The sequence below is a fragment of the Amblyomma maculatum genome, chromosome 10 (assembly GCF_055883805.1).
Source record: "Amblyomma maculatum isolate TAMU_Amacu chromosome 10, ASM5588380v1, whole genome shotgun sequence".
NCBI lineage: Eukaryota > Metazoa > Arthropoda > Arachnida > Ixodida > Ixodidae > Amblyomma > Amblyomma maculatum.
In genome coordinates, this window is record NC_139353.1 from 40,869,993 (window position 1) to 40,881,274 (window position 11,282).

Consider the following 11,282-nt stretch of genomic DNA (forward strand, 5'->3'; position numbering starts at 1 on the left):
TAAGTACATATTTGCCCAAATTAATACACAAATTTATCAGATATTGACCTTAATTTTCACGGTGTAAGTTTAGAGCGTGTTAAAGTTCAGAAATTCTTAGGCGTTTGGTTTCAGGACAGCTTGTCAGGAATGTTCACGTGTTGAAACTGGCTACAGACTTAATCAGGGCGGTAGTTTGTCTTTATAAACTAAGTCCATTAATACCCCAATGGCTGAAAGCTTCGTGGTACTATACGCTATTTTATTCCAGATTGTCCTATTGCTCGCTATAGTCTGGGGAACCACCGCACAAACAAATTTTCAAAAGCTGATTACTTTGCAGAACCGAGTTCTGCGTATATATTAAAACTATCGTGGGCAACCTCGATATTCACTTTCAAGTTCACTCTTCAAGAAATATTCACTATTAAAGGCTAACCAAATATACTATTATAGACTCTTGCAACACGCACGTCCAAAAGAATAAACTTTACAGTACTGCAACCTCCTCGGCACGGTATTGCTTTCGAACACATCGCAGGAAGATATATACTCTTTAATCAGGACAAATTATGGGAGGAACACATACACTACCAAATTCCTTGTTTGCTTAATCGCGCTCAAAACCTGCTAGACTTTGAGAATTCCCAAAAAGCAGCTCAAGAATATAATACTACGAGAAAATATTCAGTTCATCTGATTTGTTTCCCAGTGCTTTGTCAACCTATTTGGTGTTTAGTGTTGTTTCTTCTACTCTTTGATGCCACAAAAACGTAACGATAGTTATGCGCCTGTATTATATCTTCATTGCATCATTATGTACTGTGCTCACTGTCATTGATATTGCTAACCGATATCCATATTCTATCATGCACTTTGCAAGTTTGTTTTTTGTTTGTTTTTTGCTTGTCAAAGAAAATTTTCTGACATGCATTCTCTTGGTTTTTCTTTCCGTCCAAATATCCAAGAACTCTTGGCGTATTTCTTAACTTGAAGAAGGCCTCGTGTATTAGATAAACAATTACATTGTATATTTCAATGAAAGTAATTTGTACTTGCAATTATGGTCATACACGAGTGTGATCCCTGAGTGCCGAACTGCAACGGAACAAAGGCCTTTGTCAGGCTTTCTAGCCCTTTCTCTTTGATTCGGTTTCTGTAATCAGAATAAACCGAACAAATTCAATTCAACTCACTTCAAAAACTGTTGCCATTATAGGCTGGGCCTACATCGCGGGCAGTGGCACAAAACCGACCGCCATGGCGCAGGCAGGCACGCTTGCGCGAGGCAGGGAAGGGATTCTTCGTTGGCGTGCCTTCCTCGGCCTTCTTTCGCCGAAGAAAACGCAGAGCAGCTCTGCGAGGAAAAAAACCGCCTGTCCAATATCGCGGTTGTAGGGCGACAGAGAGGGAGAGTTAGCCGAGGAGGAAGAAACAGGAAGTGGCCTCGGCTCGTCTGGAGCGGCAGTCCAGCGTCTCGGTCTCGATAGGCAAGACGGAGACCGCGCGGCCCGTGAAAAAAAAGTTCTATGAGGCAATAACCTCACATTTTATCACACAATCTCGCACAAATCGCATAAAAAATCGCACACAAATCACATATAATCTCATGTAAACTCGCACATTATCATAACTTACAGAAGATGTTTTACAATAATGATGGCACCATATGAGATTCTATTGCCTCGTAGAAGGTATTGTGGGAGGTATTGTCTCGTACAACTTTCGGTTTCTCAGTAGGGGGCGGGAGGGGGGGGGGGGGTGTTTTGAAAGAAAATTCAAAGATGATTCATGTCGAGCTAATGCCATAAAAATTGTATAGCGATAATGTTCAAGACTAATGGAAAGTCGTTAAATGACGCAGAATATTTTAGGTCTCACAAAGAAGTCTGGACGACCAAGAACGGAGTTGCCGACCGTCTCTGGCTGGTGTGCCAGAAATTGGCACGAGAGCGGGGGTTCTAACGCTCGCTGACCGGTGGAGATAACTGTGGAATATAGCTATAGTAAAACACATTAATGTGAGTGCAGACTCAGCGCTCGCCATTTTTATAGCTATCTGCACAAGACGAAGGTTGCGCAAACCTTTTGCCTTCTACAGTGCACGCGGTCGTCTTTGGCTACGAAATACTGCATCATCCTCCAGATTCACAGGACCTCACGCTAAATACCTTCTTCCTCTTCCTTTCCACGAAGAATATACATTACACGAGAGCACTTGCAGGATGACGAGGAAGTAATTTTTCAAGTGAATGTTCTTTATGAACCCAAATAATGAAGAGTCTAAAGCGATGGTCTGTGCCAGCTCGTCTGTCAGAGGCCCTTGGGCGGAGAATATTGTTATGGGGAAGATGTACAGTGCGAAAGCTGTCCGCACAACTAACGTTGATGACAGCACCGATTTTACTACCCTCAGCATCGTCTTCTTCTGGGAGTCTGTTGCACTTGATCATCCTCAGCACGACCAGCGAATACCGCTAAGTAACACTACCCCCCCTCGGGAAAAGCACAGTCCCGGTGCGGTTTACGTTGGCGAAATAGAACTTGCATAATAGGGCTTCAGACGGGACAAATTCACTATTTCGGAGGTGGGCGCTGCGGACGAGGACTTCGGAAGCACAGATTCAACTTCGTATGTGACGTCGGCCACGCGGCGCAAGACACGGTAAGGGCATATGTAATGGGCAAACGTTTTTCACACAAGCCTACTCGACGGCACGGGAGCCACAGCAAGACGAGCGTTCCAGGAGTGTAGTGGACATCACGGTGGCGACTGTCGTACCGGAACTTTTGGGAGTCTTGGGATGCACGAGCTATCCGGCGGGCATCATGAGCGCGCGCAACGGCATCACTATAGTACTGGTGGCGTCTGCCGCGGGTAGGGAGGTGTCGAAGGGCAGTAACGGGTGTCGGCCAAATAATAAATAAAATGGGGAGTATCCAGTGGTAGAATGGACAGAGGAATTGTAGGCGAACGTCACAAAGGGGAGATGAACGTCCCAATCTCGGTGGTCGTCAGACACATACATGGCCAGCATGTCTGTGAGGGTACGGTTTAGACGTTCCGTGAGGCCGTTGGTCTGGGGGTATATCTGGGGGTGATAGGCGGTGGTGAATTTGTGGCGAACGGAGCACGAACGGAGAATTGCGTCAACCAGTCGCGACAGGAAGCAGCGGCCATGGTCAGTTAGTAGTTCACGAGGAGCACCATGATGAAGAATCACGTTTTCTAGAAGGAAGTCAGCGACGTCTGTGGCGCAGCTGGTCGGGATGGCTCGGGTAATAGCGTACCGAGTAGCGTAATCGGTGGCGACGGCGATCCATTTGCTCCCCGAGGCGAAAACTGGGAAGGGGCCAAGAAGGTCAATGCCTACACGGGAAAATGGGTCAGTCGGTATGGGGATTGGCTGCAAATGACCTGAAGGCGAAATTGTGGGCTTCTTCCGACGCTGACACAGTTCACATGCGGATATGTAGTGCTGGACAGAGCGGTAGAGCCACTCTTGTTTGCAAGGTGAGCTTGGAGACAAAATACACGCAAGTTCTGAATTGCGAATGCATTGGTGTAGGCGCAGACGTGGAAGAAAATGCGGCGAAGTGCCCCCCCCCCCCCCCCCTTTCTTTAGAATGCGTTGAAAAACGCCCACAGCCGCTCGAGTTCCTTTGCTGTGATGATTAAAAGACCGTCATATGTGCGTCAAATTACGGCGCCATGCTCCGTCATGTTGTCGACATCGGTGGTGGTTCGTCAGTGCAACATAATTAAGCTTGTGGGTGGGTTTATGCTTCCCGACAGCAACCGAAGTGACGTCGTCACCCACAATGCGTACGTCACCGGGAGCGGCGGCTTACGGCACATGATCAAATGGAAGAAAAAAAGAAATGAAACGCGCCCTGTTTGTGGCATCAGTTACCGCGAACCAGACTTGGGATGGAGCTCCATTTCCATTTTCCCGTGTATTGTCAAGGCGATTGGCGCCTGTCAATTTCAAACTCTGAAGGAGGTGGATTTATCAAGGCTCTACGCTCGCTGAGGCTGAATCATTAGCGTTTACTCCAGTTCGGCTAGCCTAACCAACCCAGTATGGCTGATATAATATAATGCTGCGCCAAGGCAGGCCAGCATGAACGTATTTAATCATGTTAAAAAAAAAAAAACACAGATAATAGCTGGTTCCCATAGTGCCAGCAGCGAGGGTTGAGTCGAAAGTGGCTGTCACAAACATGCGCCTGTGTATAAATTCAGTCCTTTCGCGAACTAATAGCCTTGTAGCTGTTAGTCTGGCAAATGCTCCTAAATAATGCTGACAGCCCGTTTACAAAGTTTGATTAAATGAACTTTGAAAACAACAGCAACGTTTGACAGTAGGGAGCGCTGCGTGGTCCGGAGGCCCAAGTAATTAAAGAGACACTTAATTGCAGCGTCTCCCAATTACCGTCCCTTGAAAAGGTTGATTCTGTGGCAATTTCTGGGTGTGCTTTGCCAGACAGCAAGCGAAGCATCGTTGTTTTCTTTTTCTTGTTGATTTTTTTTTTTTTTTTTTTTTTTTGCTGAGAAAGTTGAGTTCTAAACTATTTTTCGAAATTAAGGGTAACGAACTGGTGCCGTCCTTACCGAAAAAGACTCCGTGTGATCTCCTCCCTGAATTGTGATGGAGCCTAGCTTAGCTAGCCTCCGTGATCCGCGATAAACTAACCTGTACGGCGTTGGCGTATGAGATTACATTTACGTCATGGGCCTGTGACGGTGACGCCTTTATCTAATCTCTAGTCATTACTCGGTTTGTAACGCACTATTTTCACTTAATGTGGCGCATATGTCGCATATGATATCGTAGGTACAGGCGCATTTCATGCAGTTTGTTGTCGGTGCCTTTAAGCTTACTTACCCTGGCAAGTGAAACGATGCTGTAAGCCCGATATAACGAAGTCGGCTACAACTAGTAACGTTGTATATCCCCGTTAGGATGTATTAAACCTTTTGGCTGATCTATATATGAAAAGATATTAGATATATCAGAGTGAATATTATTAATTAGAGATACATTTGAGAGAATGTTGCCGCGTATGAAACGCAACTTATTACCTTTCATGACTATATATGGGTCGCTATACAGAATTGAAGACATCGCCCCACCGGGGTGGTGCAGTGAGTACGACGCTCGGCTACTGTGCCCAAGGACGAGGGATCCAATCCCGGCCTCGGCGTCCGCTTTTCGATGGAGGCGAAAAGCAAGGTGCCCGTGTGCTGTGCGATGTCAATGCACGTTAAAGAACCCCAGGTGGTCGAAATTTCTGGAGCCCTCCACTACGGCGTCTATCATAGTCTGAGTCGCTTTGGGACGTTAAACCCCACAAACCAAACCAAACCAGAAACAAAGACACCAACGACAAATGCCGGCAATGTATTGCGCTATATAGCTGTCTTCGTGTGTGTGGAACTTCAGTACCTAGCGCCAGCTATAGCCGAAGAGTAAGTTCTCTCTCTCCTTCGTCCGAGCACTTGGCATCCTCAGTAAGGAAATCTATTAGAGGAAACACGATCGCTCGTAATAGATTTTTTCACCGGTAATAATGCTCTTTTTTGCAATTGCTGGCTTGTTACGAATTTTTGCAAAAACAACAACAACAACAAAAAAAAAAAAAAAAAGCAGTCGCTTAATGTCCCGAGTACTAACTTTAATAGACTCGGCTTAACGATGTTAGAATGTGAAATCGTCGTGATGGTGAGTGGGAAATATGTCATATGTCTTTTAAATAGGTAAATGGATGTTTGGCGATGGAAACCTGATTATATGCAATTGATTATAGGTGCTATATTTTGTTCGGGCTATTAGAACAAGGCGGGACAATTTCCGGCATGTCCTGTGTAACGCTGACCCGCCATACCATAACGCTGTCACCAGCACACTATTTAGGTCGAACGAAAATTGGGGATATCGAGTGGGCCTCTGAAAGGGTTACCTCGAGAAGAACATATGTACTGTATAATAAATATAAGAGTGCAAACAAATATTGTTCGGTGACATACAACCCGCGCACTGCCACGCCGCCTCATGACGGAGTATTCGGCACGGCTTCCAAGGGCCCCGGCAGTCGGCCAAATGTGCCGGGGCCGACCAGTTACTCTTCTTTTTTCTTTTCTTTTTTTTTTTCAATACCTCTTTCCTGCTACACCGCCAGCCTTCCGATCCGCCGCTAGAGCCGTCCCCGGCCGACCTCTTGTTGTGGGCGAGAGAGGGGTAAAGTTTGAGAAAGGAGGAAAGACAAAACGCGGCATCATGCGCGGTCTGCTCTCCTGGAGTAGCAGTCTTTGCTTCACTTCTTGGAATAGCCCAGCCGAGACATGTAGATCATTATACGAGCTCATTTATTCACCGTGCTTTCACTTGACAGCAGGCAGAGATATTAATTTCAACTATTATTGCGAACACACTAATCGAGAGGTTCGGAGGCTAGAAAACTCGTTTAACGCTTGTTTGCCACGCCGCGGTGGCGCAGTGTTTAAGATGCCGGACCCGACTACTGTGCCGGAGTACCAGGGTTCGAACCCGACCGCCGGCAGCTGCATTTCGATGGATGCGAAACGGAGGGGCGTCCGTGAAAGCTGTGCGATGCCAGTGCATGTTAAAGATCCCCAAGTGGTCGAAACTACTCCGAAGCCCTCCACTACGGCACCTCTTCCTCTCTTTCGACTTCAAGCCAGCTATAGCACAACAAACCTGCACCCTAAGTACCTAAATCTATACTTTCGCGCTTGCTACGAAAAGACTGTAATACTTACATTTAGTCATCACAAAACTGGTAGCAGAGAAAGAGTACATTATCCGGGCTTACGCGCGTACACCCTACACCACGGTTTTTGGAGGGCGTCGTTTGTCTGGTCACATGCACCAGCTTGAACATACGTTTGTTTCGATGCAGTGACACTTTACGATATGCAAGGTACATCGCAAGGCCATGATGTAAAGGCGACAGAGGTTTCTATCATAAACGAGTTTATATCGATGCACGCGACGTCGGAGTAGTCTTCCGATTGCGACGATCTTGGACCAGCTGACGAGTCAGTTAGCTTATGTGACTTCGATATGGGACATCTTCAGTGCTTCGAACTCCTTTCCGAAAAAATGTTTATACTTCATCCATTCCTCCCTCGGCGAGGTATCGTGCATTGCCGGATACGACCATTCTGTACGTGAAGATGCAAGCCCCGTAAGCCTCCAAAGACGATGCTAATAGAAAACGTGGTATTTAATGCTGTTTCTAAAGCTGCTACATCGCTCCAAAATTACGCGCGACCTCTTGACGGTCTCAAGAGGAATGACCCTTTTTTATCTGTCATCATCAGTTAGTTTTGACTGTCATGCGCGAATGAGAGATGGCATCATGAGCCATGACTTCTCTATAAAGGATGCATATCTTTGTGCGCCTAAATGCGAAATTACATACGAAGTGAAATCGTCTTCATCTTGCTCACATAAATGTACACGTTTCGCATTTTGGCACCGTTAGGATAGTTGTTGACTATATTAAAGGAATCTCCCAAGGTGGAGTAGATTTGCAATAAGGGAATATTACACATTGACATCCATCCAAGCGCAGCCTTACGGCTACAAAGGAAATCTATAAGGCTTGCCCAGAAACTTCGTGGTTAAAGAAACATTTGTCCAGGTTCGGGGAACGAACCCGGGACCACCACCTTTCTGGGGCAGTTGGTAGATCTAAAGCCCCTCTATGTAGAACGACTGCTCCGGAAAGGCGGTGGTTCCCGGCTCGATCCCCGGACAACGACGAGTTTTTTTTTAACTATACGAAGTGTGTGAGAAAGTTGTATAGCTTTCCTCTGTTGCCGTATGGTTGCGCTTGGGTGGATGCCCATGAGTCAGGACAGGCACGTGTGACCGCGAATGTAGGCCTACCAGTTTCACTCGAACACTTCCACTCCTGGCGCCAGATGACTCGGACCTCCACTCCGCTGGGTCACACTCTCTTACCCTGTCTCCTACTTGCCCGGATCGGTTGAAGCTGTAGCGGAGCCGAGCCAAGCCGGTCGATATGGCAAGTTGGATGGCCAAAGGCGAATAGTAGAAAGGAGGGTGGGCCTGGGGGAGGCGAAGGGAGCTTCGATTAACGAGCCTCCCGGTATCAAATCGATGCCTCCTGCGTTGCACTTTCTCTCCGCTCAGAGAGAACGCCGTGCACGAGGTTCGCCCGATTCTTTCTCAGAATTTAGACTGCTTACTGAGGAGCTTGGTGCCAGCGGGAAAATAAAACTGGCTTCACCTGACGCAGGGGCCAAATCAGAATTCCCATGCTGTAAAAGCACCGAAACAAACATTTCATTTTCAATTCGCGGGCCAATTTAATTACACATAGGTATTGTTCGTGCGCTACAGAAACGCACGCAAGTTCGTTCGCTACATTTCGTGTCTATAAAATAATATTTCAATCCTGCAGTCTCATGACTCATATGTTTTTATTCTACGTTTACTTTTGTTTTCATATTACTCCACGCGCTGCTGAATATGATACATTTGTGATTTTTATCTCCGCCTGCCATAACCTTATGTATAGCTAAACGTAAAATAAATATATTTGGGAGGATACAGTAGATACCCAGTGTACGCTGCTGACAGCGAAAAACTTCGTAATAGAAACTGGTTAAAATGGTTTGGCTTGGTTTGGTTTCAGGGGTTTAACGTCCCAAAGCGACTGAGGCTATGAGAGACGCCGTAGTGGAGGACTCCGGAAATTTCGACCACCTGGGGTTCTTTAACGTGCGCTGACATCGCACAGCACACGGGCACCTTGCTTCGCCTCCATCGAAAAGCGGCAAAAAAAGTGGCGAAAATGATATATATATATATCAGCAGAAGATCAGCAGAAGATCAGCAGTGGCTCGAGAGGAGCATAAAATCATCGTTCATCCTGTCACCATGTTATATTCTAGAGCACTATAACCATGTTGTGCCGTCTCTTTCCTTTTCACCACATAACATTTTGGTTGGAGATGCGGCGTATGTCATCCCCATCCTTTCCTTGGAGCATCGACGTCATTTGTAACTTGGGACTATCGACCGAAGGCCCTGGGACATCGCCGAACAGCTTCGCCCCCAGCCCTTCTCGCCCAGACCCGACCAACAACCACCGCCCAGCCCCCAGCCTGGATCTGAAGACAAGGAGAACAGACAGACCAACCAGACCCAAAAAGAAGGACCCGAAAGACCCGAAGGACCCAAAGGAATCGGACATGTACACGCAACCCCCGCCCAGCCGCTCGTCGCGACCTCGAGCCATCGGTCCCATGGACTCTGGTGGCGGATGGTTGAACAGCTTCAGGGAAGGCGGACCACCCAAGCATCATCGTGTTCATCGTCATTGTGGTGGCAAGCGCATCATTCTCTTCTATCTTTTTTTGAACATCTACACCATCACGTCACCATCGACTTCAACGAAACGATCAGGACGATCGCTCGGTGGCCCCGGGATGTGTTGCGAAGATTGGCAGTGGTGCGAGAGGAGCCCTCGCGCTAGGCCAGACATACAATCATCGTTCATCCTGTCACCGTGTGCCGTCTCTTTGCTTGTCACCACGTAACAATATATATATATATATATACACACACACGTATGTATGTATGTATGTATGTATGTATGTATGTATGTATGTATGTATGTATGTATGTATGTATGTATGTATGTATGTATGTATGTATGTATGTATGTATGTATGTATGTATGTATGTATGTATGTATGTATGTATGCATGTGTGTGTGTGTGTGTGTGTGTGTGTGTGTGTGTGTGTGTGTGTGTGTGTGTGTGTGTGTGTGTGTGTGTGTGTGTGTGTGTGTGTGTGTGTGTGTGTGTGTGTGTGTGTGTGTGTGTGTGTGTGTGTGTGTGTGTGTGTGTGTGTGTGTGTGTGTGTGTGTGTGTGTTCTGGTACCCCGTGTTAAATCTTTCACGCTATTGCTATTATCGCGCCAGCAAATAGGAAGACCACTGGTTGGAAAGTGGCGGGAGCACAGGCACTCGGTGATTTTCTTTGTCGCCATCTTGGCTATAGTGCGTCGCAACCCTTAAAGAAAACCGCACCCTCCTACCATCCTAGATCTCAATCTCTGGGCGCGTACTTTTCGCCCTCTTTAACATTAAGGGCCGAAACACTCTCCTGACAAGACCTTGGGTTCGTTCTCCCTAGTAGACGTCCACTTAGACGTCTACCCGAACAGATGCTATTTTGGGACGCGTTCCAATTCTCGTTAAGAAGACTACTTCGCCGAGGTCGGCATCAATGAGTGCTGCTTTGCTGTTTTAACATGGCGGACAGCTCTTGGACGGTCGTAGTTGAGTGAGCCGTGCTCTTCGTGATCGCAGAAGTATGCATATGCGCGATCTTCAAATGTGAGTTCTTCCCGTTAATGTGTGCGCAGACTAGTGGCTAATTAAACAGCCTTCACGGTCTTAGATTCTTAGCACTCCATATTCCTGAATATTCATTACATTTTTAACTGCCGCATTAACGGTAGCCAATCTCACTGTAAGCTGTACAATATGTATCATTCAGGTGAATTGCGGTTGCTTCAAATTCTGCTTGCTGATCAGAAGCATGTCTGCAGGTTGTACACAGGCTTAATGTAAGCTCTAATGCTCCTATGTTAAGCACATTTGTTGATGCTAAATCGTCTGGACCACTGCCTTGAAGACTGCTGTATTCTTATAGCCGAAGAATTTAAATGTGAAGAGTATGCTTTATGTTACACGTGTATGCACCTACTTTCATGTCTTTTTATTTCAATTGCAGCCGTCATATATCTTTGTGTTCTGTACATGTTTCTTATCTGATGATCTCAGTGCACGTTAAAGAACCCCAGGTGGTCGAAATTTCCGGAGCCCTCCACTACGGCGTCTCTCATAGCCTGAGTTGCTTTGGGACGTTAAACCCCACAAACCAAACCAAACCAAACCAAACCGATGATGTTTTATGGCACTGCAAGCCTTTTCCATGCCTCGGCTTTGATCATTAAGGTGATTAGCCTGCTTAAACAGCGCTACTGTTTGTGCTGTCTGCGACATGCATTTTTTGCTGTGGTGCTTTATTGCTGTATTTGCTTGGTTGATGTCATAAACCAAGAATATGAAAACCATAATTGTGCACTTGGTACACCCTGTTGCGAACTGGACACGCAACTGGGCACAACTGTCCGGTTGCACCAGTGTTTCAGGACGACACCTTGCTGTGCTGAGGGACAAAGTACATGACCGAAGTACCTGCATTACTTGCAGCAGTATTTGCATTATGAAT

The 11,282-nt window shown here is 46.6% G+C and overlaps 1 long non-coding RNA gene across 1 annotated transcript in view; it reads left to right on the forward strand.

Moving 5' to 3' along the window:
• The window catches only part of LOC146176248 (uncharacterized), a 221,867-nt gene that overhangs the window by 193,610 nt on the left and 16,975 nt on the right, over positions 1–11,282 (forward strand). The window lies entirely within an intron of this gene.